Source organism: Protopterus annectens, chromosome 4.part0 (assembly GCF_019279795.1).
Source record: "Protopterus annectens isolate FY-2018-M chromosome 4.part0, PAN1.0, whole genome shotgun sequence".
NCBI classification, from domain to species: Eukaryota; Metazoa; Chordata; order Ceratodontiformes; family Protopteridae; genus Protopterus; species Protopterus annectens.
In genome coordinates, this window is record NC_056733.1 from 1,804,336,935 (window position 1) to 1,804,348,958 (window position 12,024).

Genomic DNA, 12,024 nt, shown 5'->3' on the forward strand with positions numbered 1-12,024 from the left:
CAGTCTAACCATACTACAAACTCCAAACAATTCTGGACATCTATAAACTCTTTCCTCAGCTCAGGCACCCAAAACAATCCCTGCCCCAACCCCAATAAATTTAATCAAGAATTGGCATTCCTGTTCAACTCATTCTTTATTAACTCTATATCTGAACTAACAAAAGCTTTTGCCAAAATCTCTCCCTCGTACACTCATACTGCCTTCAACACAACCCCTTCTTACACTAACTTTAATTCCACTCTCATCTTCAACCCAAAACCCATATCCACCAACTATATTCAAAAACTCCTCTCCAAACTAAAACCCTGCTCTAATGCTCAAGACAACACCCCCTCTATTTTTCTTAAATCTTCTGCTGATGGAATTGAATTCCCTATAAGTATATTAATCAATAGGTCCATACAGGAATCCTACGTCCCCAAACTCTGGTGCACTGCTTATATTCTTCTGCTTCATAAAGATGGGAAAAACACTAACATCTCAAATTTCCGCCTCATAACTATCCTCTCCCCTATCTCCGAAATCCTAGAAAAATTTATTAATCTACAAATAATGCCATTCCTAACTCAAAATCACCTCCTCACTCCTACCCAGCATGGTTTCCGACCTGGGCACACCCCTACAACAGCTCTCCTCTCTTTCCTATATACAGCTAATCATGCCAGTGATTCTGGAGGACTAGTATCCACAGTACTCCTGGACCTCTCCAAAGCCTTTGATACTGTTTCCCACACCCATCTTCTGAGCCACCTCTTAAACATAAATCTCTCTCAAACTACCCTCTCCTGGTTCTCAAGCTACTGGTCCAATAGAGCTCAGGCTGTAAAATGGAGGAAAAGCATCTCCCCTTTTCTTCATACCCCCACAGGCGTACCCCAAGGATCCATTCTTGGACCAATGCTGTTCAACATCTTCATCAATACTTTTCACTCCACCATTCCCAATACCAAAATAATCCAATACGCTGATGACTCATCTTTAGTCTGCTCTGCCTCTAGCCTCCCTGAACTATTAACAAAGACCCAAACTGCCTTCTCAACAACTGAAGCCTGGATGCCCCAGAATCATCTCTCCTTAAATGCTAACATATCCAAAAATTTAATCTTCCTTAACTCAAAATCCTTCTCTTTCAACAAAACCTCTTTCCAAATCCTAAGCCAAAATAACTCTCCTATTGAAGTCGCCCCCCCATCCAAAGTTACTAGGTGTTACTAGGTGTAACTATAGATGAATACCTAAAATTCGACAACCATGTACTCCTAAACATCAAAAAAACACACCAAAAACTGGGTATGCTTTATAGGAATAACCACTTTCTCTCACCTCTTACTAGACGTATTCTCACCTCTGCTTACCTCCTCTCCTCCCTGATGTATGGCACCCCCCCCTTCTAACCAAGTTATCTGCATCTATTACATCCAAATTAGAAAACTGTTATAACAAAATCTCCAAATTCGCAACTAACTCCAAAACCTCCTCCCATCATTGCCTTGCCCTTAACTCTCTAAACTGGCTAAAACTTCCAAATTATCAGGACTTCCTCCAACTCACCACTGCTCACAAATTATTCTTCAACCCCACCAAATCCCCTGCTCTAAAAAACATCCTAGTCCCCTATGTACCAAACAGAACTCTAAGATCAGCACAACAAAACCTAATATCTGTACATAAACTCAACCGACCTCCAGGACAACTACTTCCCTCTTTTTCCTTAGCCAAAAAATGGAATTCTCTCTCCTTCCCTAAGAATAATAGAAAATATGACAAGCTTTAAGGCACAGCTTCATTCCTACCTCTCCTCCATTCGGAAATGCACCTGCATTCTTCCAACCTAGCAAGACCACCCCCCCTTTTCTCCTTTCCGGTTCCATGCTGTACCTCTAACCACCTTCTGCCAATGCTTCAATCCTGCACTCTAATTCCTAAACTCGATGGAATATTTGCACCCAAGTGTCTATCACCTCAGGGTTCTAGTTCTCTAATGCCAACTTCTTATAATCAGAAATGTTCTTCCTATGTTGAGATTGTAAATATACCTTTGTAACTATACCTTTCTTTACTGTAAATAATCTAGTATTTGTATTAAGCATAAGTTAACTGTATACAGCTTTTTTACTTTTCACTTGTATCATAAATCTTTACTGCATTTTGCTTGTTGGAGCTTTTCTCCCTGGACCTCCACTGAAAATGGGCACACTGGGCCCAGTGGACTTTCCCGGTCAGCAAACTGGAAATAAAATAAATAATAAATAAATAAGTGCTACCACTAGAATAAGCAGGGGATCTAATATAATTTCTGAAGTAAAATCTCCTAGCAGTAAACTAAATTATTAATATTGTCAATCTTCATACCCACTGAAACTGCAGATAAGATAACTTTCAATATATACATTATTTTGCAAATGGTTATCCCCCGACACCCACTGTGGTGTTGATTTTGCCCTCATATCCCAAAATATATATTGTCCATCATCATACAGGTATTGGAATAAGAGAGAAAAAAAGTGTGCAAAACTGGCCTGTACAAATGCTATCTTTCAAAAGAACCACAAAACTTGGGTAACTGGGAACAGAGAGATTGCCTTCTTGAAGTTATTATTCCCCGAATAGGTGATCTTCTTTAAACATGCCATGGTTGCTTATTGCAAAATCAGACGAACATAATTCATTAATTAAAATATTTCTGTCTTTAGAAAAAAATGTGTGTGTGTGTGTGTGTGTGTGTGTGTGTGCGCGCATGTGTATGTGTATATGTACATGTATCTCTCTCTCTCTCTCTCTCCCTATATATATATATATATATATATATATATATATATATATATATATATATATATATATATATTGTTTTTTTTGCATTGGAATCGGACCTATATTTATTTGCTTTCTTTAATGGTCTAATGCATCCGGCATATTTGACAGAAATGCCTATACAGGATGCGAGGTCTTGTTTTAGGATGGTTCTTGCTGTGCTGCAACTTCCTTTGGAAAAACATGACAAGTGTCTATGCACAACTCCTGGCCCCACACTTTTGACATTATTTATTTTCTTGTTGCGTGAGCTATTAATAGTTCACTCCTGGTTCTTCTTCTTCTTTCTGGAACTCAGTCTTTCAGATATCTGCCTTGTACAGATGTCTGTATCTTCTCTATATAGCATTCCTTTTCCCACACACAATAAAAGATCTACGTTCTGTAGATAGCATGTCTGTCTCTGCTATTTTCTTTCCAGAATTTCCTTTACTCTTTGCTGATTGTTAGGAATAAGCTCTGTATTAGATAACCTGTTCTTCAAATTTCTACACATCAACGTTTGAGCTATTAGGAGACAAGCAGTAAAATGGAGTATTACTTTATTTAGAAATGCTAAGTGATAATCCATATAACTTTGGCTACAGGCTACAGCTCTTTCTTAGAGATACTTCACTCTTTGGATATTCCTTTCCACTTGACCATTGGGATACTGATTGTGTGGGCTTGTCAGGGCATACTTGATTTCAAAACACTCATGAACAGAGCTTCTTCATTCCTGAATTTTCTATTAAGGAATTTTTCTGCTATGACTAATTCTAGCAGCCCTTGTCTTAAGAGATTAATGTTTAATATACTAATTAGATTTCAGCTAGTTTCTGTCAGCTTATTTCATGGAACTTGGAATATTAATCCACATATACGACATATATAAATTCTTTAAATTGGAACAAATCTGGACCTTCTTTGCTCCACAGAGGAAAATTAGCTATTTGTTGTCATCATGCCTTCCATTGGATTGCTGTTATGGTAGGCATTCCAGATGGCTCGACCCTGTACAACTTGTAATCTGAGTTGACATTCCTTAATAAAAACATAACTCTAGCTGTCTCTTGGCATTTTATCATTCGCAGATATGAATGACATATCCTGTCACACTTTGTGTAACAATTAATTGGAAAAAATATTCAGTCAGATTTGATATTGAAGGGTTAGGCATAAGTTATTCTTAAAAGAAAATATAAGACAATTTCTATCCTTACTGATGTCTATTGCTGAAGATATCCTTTCACTGTAGCACCTTTCAGGAACTGCACTTCTAAATCAGTGTCATAACATTTTTTTTTAATTTCAGCTTCCCTATCTCGGAGAGAGGGCCTGAGATTCTGCTCAAAGCTGGGGCATGCCCATATGGAGGTAAAGGGGCTATGTTAGAACATCGAAGTTTCAGAACTTCGAATGTTCTAATATCGACCCCTAATAAGCGAAAGCTGAAAATAGTGAAGTTTCAGAAAACCAAATTCTTTCCTAGGGAAAGAATATGGTTGTCCGTTCCTGTCGCTTTGCTATTTTCAGCTCTGTGGGTGGAAAGTTATGGGTTGGGTTCAGGTAAGTGTGCGATTGTGTGGATGTGAGGGTTAGGGCGGGTTAGGTGAATTAGGGTTAGGGCATGGGTCAGGTAAGTGTGCAAATGTGTAGACATGAGGGTTAGGGTTAGGGTGCGGGTGAGGTGTGTGTACGATAGTGACGGACCTTAGGGTTAGGGTTTGGGTTAAGGTAAGTGGGTAGATAGTGGTGTATGTACAGTTTAGTATAGGATTAGATGTAAGATTTTAGGTGTATGTGTGTGGATTGCTGTTTGTTTGGTGTGTTTGTGTTGTGTGTATGTGTTTTGGAACAGCAAATGTTTTCCCTAGGAAAAAATTTGCTGTTCTGAATTTTCGATGTTATCAGTTTTCAGTTACTAGGGGTCGATATTAGAACATTTGAATTTCTGAAACTTTGATGTTCAAATATAGACCCGAGGTAAAATCATGCTTCCTTGGCTGCAGTTAGTCTACCATTCATTGATAAACAGGTGAATGAGCAGGCCAATGTTATAGCTTATGATCTGAATTGCCCACCCACTAACAGTACTTTTGGTTTCCCAACATTTTTCCAACCAACCTGATTGACATGGGCATCTTGAGGCAATATAGCAATTGCCTTATGTATACTGACAACCATTTGCTCCTACAGCAAACAAATGTAGTATGTGACAGATGTAACTATACTATGAAACTGTAATCAGTCCTCGCATGTCACAATAAGCAGGACATCAAACAGGTTGCCAGCACACACACCTCTCCTCTCACATAAGATAAAGTCACAACACATAAATCCACATATGCAGAGGTACTGATTAAAAACCTACCAAAAGACCAGCGATCTCCCAAAAGCAAACAACTCACACATACTACAGCACAACCAAAATCTACTACACATAACAGCACACATACCAGTGTCTCAGTGAATAAACCCCTAAGGCAAAAGCCGCAAAACACCTCAAAACCAATTGTCCTGGTCATAGGAGATTCCATGGTGAGGCAATAAGATGTCACCCTCGCCAGGCTGAACACGGAGAAGGTCACAGTCAGCTGCCTGTCAAGTGCCAGGATCCATGAAATCATGCGGCACTCAAGTCACTCATAGTACATGTTGGGGTGAATGACATGAGAAGCACATCCCTGGACTATATGAAGAGAGACATGACAGACCTCTCAGATTATGTGTCCCAGGCAGGTATGTCCCTAGCCCTAAGTAGCATTCTACCATCACCCAAGATGATGTCACAGTATAAATAAAAAATTAATGAATCCAACAATTGGAATAACTTCTGGTGTCAGTCCAGGGGGATCTAGTATCTGTCAGCGAGGGAAGACATGGTCAACAGATTAATTTGCTTTGCCAGAGATGGTCATCACCTGTCTCCTCTAGGATTTTGAATACTGGCAAAGATGCTTGCTTCCCCCATAGTGCCCTTTTTAGGCAATATCAAAACAGTAAAACATTCCTATATAAAAAAAATCTACTCCAAACAAAGTGTTATGCTGCTTAATGTTAGTAGTCCAAACAGGAAACTGTTCTCCCTGGAAGCTATCTTCGCCTTGGAAGATGCTGATGTCTGTGCAGTCACTGAGACTTGGTTCAAGGCTGCAGAGAGCACCCCGGTCTTGCAAGGCTACAATGCCTTCCACATGTTCAGACCTCAAATCGAGGGTGAAAGAACCAAAGGTGGAGGTGCATCCATCTTTATTAAATTTAAATACACCTCGGGACTGGTTAAACAGTATGACTCTCTTGAGCTACTCCAGGTCCAAATAGCTATAGGTAAAACACCCTATGGCTAGAGGTCCCCCAACATGAACCATGAGAAACACACCATCTACCTGGACTTGCTTGAGTCACTCACTATACAGCCAAACACCTTGGTCATGGGAGATTTCAACTATCCTTCTATCGAGTGGGTGACATACACGAGCACAAGCTCAATCATCCTGAGGTTCCTGGACTTTGTTAATACAAATACTCTGGAACAGTTAGTCAGCACCCCCACACAGGGCTCAAATATTCTGGACTTAGTACTCATCAATATGGGGGGGGGGTCACTGCACTACCCCCTATGTTCTTCTGTCACTATTAAGGTCAAACCATAAATCTGCCTTGTTCAAAGCAGCAATCAGACCTGACACCTCTGCATGAGCAATAAAAATGAGAAACTTCTCCAAAACAAACTATAGCCTTCTAAGTTTGAAAAGTTTCAACCCCCCCCCCCCCCCAGTCATACATCCAGTAATGACTCCTATGCATAGGAGTACACAAATGCCCTGAATAACCACTTAAACAACTGTTTTGTCTCTGCTGTACCTGGCAGGATCAAAATCAAGTCCTCCCATAAAAGCAAGCCTTCCTAATGGACCTCAAGTATAAAAAGGTTATATAACAAAAGGAAGAAACTGATATTTAAGAACAAGAAGGAACTTGGTCAGCAGAGAAAGAATACCCTCCACAGCTTGAACAAGCAAATCAGATACCTGGTAAAGTCCTCTAAAGCTAGTTATGAGGCTAAATTAGCTTCCGTAGCTAAAGACAATCATAAAGCATTCTTTAGCTATGTCTGAAATCTAAAACGGAATATTCGGTTTTGTGCCAAACTCATAGTGGGGGATCTAGTATCTCTCAGCCAGGGAAGACATGGACAACAGATTAATTTGCTTTGCCAGAGATGGTCTTCATCTGTCTCCTCTAGGATACTCACACTGACCCTGAGGAAGTTGCCGACCTGATAGCTCACATATTTAGAGCAAACCTCACCCCCTGTCCCCACCAGCCATGCCACAAAGAATACCTTACACCTTTCCTCTCTCCACTATCTCTGGTGAGCAGGTCATATCAGTGATCTCCAAGGCCAAAAATATGGCCTCTATGGGAACAGGTAACATCTTTGGCTGCTTAATAAACAACCTGAAACATGATTGAATGGAACCACTTGGCACTCTCTTTAACCATAGCCTGAGCACTGGCTTTCTTCAAGCAGGGTGTAGAACAGCAACTGTAATCCCCTTGCACAAAGGGGTCTATCAACCTACCCTGGGAACTATAGACCTATAAGCCTAACAAGCCTTATCTGCAAGGCCATGGAAACAATCATCATGGACTTATCAACAAGGACATAGGCAATCTTCAAACTCTAAACCTGACCCAGTTTGGCTTTGTTAAGGTTAGATCATGCTTACTAAAACTGGTGCTTTTCTTCGAGAATGTCACCAAAGCCTTGGACAAAGGTAAAGCAGCACATACCACCTATCTTGACTTAGCTAAGAGTTTGACACAATCCCCGACTCAGAGATCATTGAGAAACTCTATCAGTTGGGGGTTAATCCATATGTCACTAGATGTGTAGCCAAATAGCTCATCAACAGAGCCCATACTGTAAAAGTTGGGGATTCCACATACACCAGTAGAACAGTTACCAGGTGGGTACTACAAGGTTCTCTGCTGAGCCCTCTACTGTTTGGAAGTCCAGGTGAAAGTAGATGGCCTGTGGCTTACCAAGTTTGCAGAAGACTGCAAACTGGGAGCAATCACTGAGTCCCCAAAGATCTTACCGTATTACAGGAGGGGTTAACACAGACAAATGACTGGTGCCAAAACCACTCTCTAAAACTGAATGCAAAAAAGCGCATCATTGTCCCCTTTGGCAAAGAGATAGCTCCTGCAAATTACAAAATAGGCAGCACCCCCCTAAGCTCTAACATAGTCATATGTGACTTGAGAACACAAAGTTGATAGCAGTCTAAACTTTGATCACCGTGTGTCCACAGTGGTAAGGAAAGCCTTTTATGTTGCACACCTCATAAGTAGTAGCATCACATCCAAGAACAAGGATGTTATTACTCCTCTGTACTCCACCATTATCAGACCACTAATAAAGTACATCTCTCCCTTTTGCATGTACCTCACCAGACACCTGCAGCAGCTGGAGAGACCACAGAGGTTCCTGACCAAGAGAATTCATGGACTTGAAAACATGACCTACTTGTGAAAACTGTAAACCCTGTCACTGTATTCTATGTCCTACAGGCTGCTGAGAGGCGAACTGTGACTGACCTAAAGAGCAATCTTTGACCCTGCTTTAATGGAAATGCTGCACATCCGCAAATTAAATGGGACAAGAGTCACTCACTTCAATACCTCTCAACAGTACAGATTTTTGCAGAATATCCAGATTTTTGTCAAATATTTTTGGTGTGTTCTTCCTAAAATCTGTACTTTTCTGGAAAATAGCTGAGGATTGAAGTCATTAAATAATGACAAACATCTGAGTTTAAGACTCCACTTCCTTCAGAAAATTCATGCTAATGCAAAACCTGTTATTCTGTCAACTTTCTAAGTTTGTAAGAGCAATATTTAAAATCTGTCCCTATTTGTCCCCCCAAAGTCACTCCCAAGATCTCAAACTAGCCTGTGACTTAAACAAAACATGCTGGAGAGACAGATATGCCCCCCAGATGCTGTTGCTACTCTGGAATAAACTCATAATTCACGTTAAGTGGAGTTCCTCGGTGACCCTATTTAAATGCAACCTGGTCAACTGGATGGGAGACAGTAAATTCATCCCTGGGGTGGCACATATGTCCCTCATGGACAAGGGCAGCCAGTGCTGATCATAGATTCACTCTGCAAACAATCAAACCATCTAACAATGGTCAATTAGGTAACCAACTAACAATTATCAATTAGGGAACACAGGTATTACATGGCTAGGCTTGTATAGGTCCTAGGGCCATTAGCCTAGTAACCCCCTATGAACCTATGAACCTACAATGTCTTAGACATTTTTATTTTACCATATTCACTCATTTATGGATCGATTTCTTTCTTTTCAAAATCTGCACCACTAGCCACATTATACGGTTCCCAGTTCCTGGCTATCTTCCCTTCTAAAGGGGAACAGAGATCACACAGTATGAAAGTAATTTCTTTCACTGGAGAAGACGGGCCTTCTTGTATCAAGAGTTGTGGTAGGAATTTGCTGTACCTCTTGTCATCTTAAACGGAGGATAAGAGAATGAAATAAATACAAACATGGGTGGATGCCAGCAGAAAAGGGGACTTGGGCGCCAAAGAAAGAAAACAAAAAGAAGTCTTTAGAGTCTGATCTTTGGAATGTGTTATATCTTAAACCTTGGTTTGTATAAAAAAATGAAAAGAACATGTTGACATTCCTCAGACCATTTTTCTTCACTGTAAGTAATAGGCAATGTAGTCTTTTAATCCCATTTGTTAAACCTTGCAGATCAGTACAAATGGCAATCTTTAGATTCATTATAACAGTCATGATACAATTTAACCGTACTGTTGTCCATGGTTATTTAATGATACCTTCACTTTCCATTCTCATCACTTCTTTTTTGTTATCACATTTTAATTCTGTTGACATTCTGCTGAGAAACTTTCTAAGCCTGTAAATAAATCAGCATAGTATTTCTATGGTTCTGCAAATCACTTGCAATGTATCTTTGATTCATATCTGATTTTAAACAAATGCAGTCATTGCTTTTATGCTATGTATTCTTTTTTATAATTCCTAGCTTCTTCCAGATTATGCATCCCAAAATATTAGGAAATTTTAATTTTTAGATGCTACAATTTAAAAAATAAGCATGCACTTCAGCTTTTTAATTTCATTTGTTAGCAATATTTGAGGCAATAATGTCAAAAATGTGGCCTCTATAAGTTGATGCTGTACCCTTATCTCACTTTCTTGACTACAGTTTAACCCCAAATCTTTAAAGGTATATTAAAGCAAAATATTAAACTCTGCACTTAATTTATACAGTAGCAACAAAATGCATTTCTTTACCGACATTTTGCCTTCCAGGAAAGTCCTTTTGGGTGAACAATAAATACCCATTTTATGTGGATGCCCAGGTAGAAAAGCTCCACAAGTAAGCTAAAAGTACAGTAGCATGATAATAAATATGGGACGAAACAGTAACATACAGAAGAATACATTGTTGGTGTAAAATCATATGATACAATGATTAAATGTACAGATATAACAAGAAATGAAATAACATAACATACGATATGAGTATATGGAATAATAGTGATAAGGAACCCATGGAGCAAAAAATATATAAATGAGAAGAGAGAGAGAGAGAGAGAGAGAGAGAGAGAGAGAGAGAGAGCGAAAGATATCGCAAAGCGAGTAAAGGGATAGCAAGATGAAGTAAGAGAAGTATTAGTATGTAGGGGAGATGGTAACAAAGGATAGTCCAGATGGGAGAATAAGTTGTACAGTAGTGAGATTGGGAAAATTTAGTATGATAAAGAAGATCATCCAGGTGTAGTACAAGAGTATAGCCAAGAGTAAGTGAGACAGCCTCTTAGTCCCGACTTAAACAAATGAAGGTTAGGTATGGATCTTATTCGGTTAGGAATAGAGTTCCACAATTTGAAACCAAATTCCCACAGAGTTAAAAGCATCTTAAGTTATGATATGAAGATGGGATAGACTGTCAGACAACCAAATGAGTGTGGAGTCATCTGCATATTGAACAAGGAAGGCATGTGTAAGGATGTATATGGATCATTATTAAAGATGTCAAAGAGCAGAGGACCAAAGAAAAAAGCCTTGGGTAACCCAGTTTTAACTCTGAAGTATGGTGAGAGGGAAGAGAGCCATTTAACAGATTGATATATTTCAAATAAGTTGTTAGAAAATCATAGTAGAGTTAATACAGAGATGTCAAGACAGCAGTTCTCCTTTGCCTCATTATTTGACTAACATTGCATTTCCAAAAACAGAAACTATATATTCTGTCATTTATGCAGAAATGTGTTTTTAGTTTTGCTAGATCTTTCCAATACTCTGACAGTTTGTCATATCAGAAAAAAAGAATAGAAGAAAAACCTAGCCAAGCTAGAGTTTCCTCTGTGTGATTCATCAAAGCCTCCTGTAACAGAGGACTATGGGATTGGATACATGCAAATGAGCGCTTAAGGAACATCAGGTGCTTCAGCTATATGGCTTCTGAATGCCATGACTTTTTGTTAAGTCTATTTATGGATACATTCAGGCCACTAAAGCCAAACTCTACTAGCTGTGGATGTGCATGTTTCGGCCTTTTTATGACCTCATTGGCACAGCATAAGTGGACTGTTTGTCATATCAGGACACTTATTGCACCAGTCAAAATAAATGTGGTATGACCTCAGTGACCTTAGCATAGTCTGCCATATACCATAACCTTGCAGAACTTTCCATAACTCTTACCAACAACTGTCAAGATGAACTATGTACAGCATGTTATACAAACCATTGTAGAGAGCGCATTAATCATAAAACTATATTTTAAAATATAAATTGCCTCACCATTTTTAAAACATTGCACAGTGAATTAATCAATATATACATTGTCAATGATTTCATTTTTTATGTTCTTCTAGTACCAAAGTAACTCGAAAGAGAACGAGCAATTTGTAGTTTTAATAACAGGATGATTCCATAGAGCCTATCTAATCTATAGAATAATGTCATGATTATTGCAACTTTTTCTAGAAAACAATGTTGCTTAAGGAATAAAAAACAGGCAATGGTCTACCTCCATTTTTCCAATGCAGAAAAAAAGATAAATTTTTTTCCCTCAGAAAAATTATTTTGAGAAATGATTTGTTGTATAATAAAAATATACAAAATTCAGAATGAGAACATCAAGTGAAGCT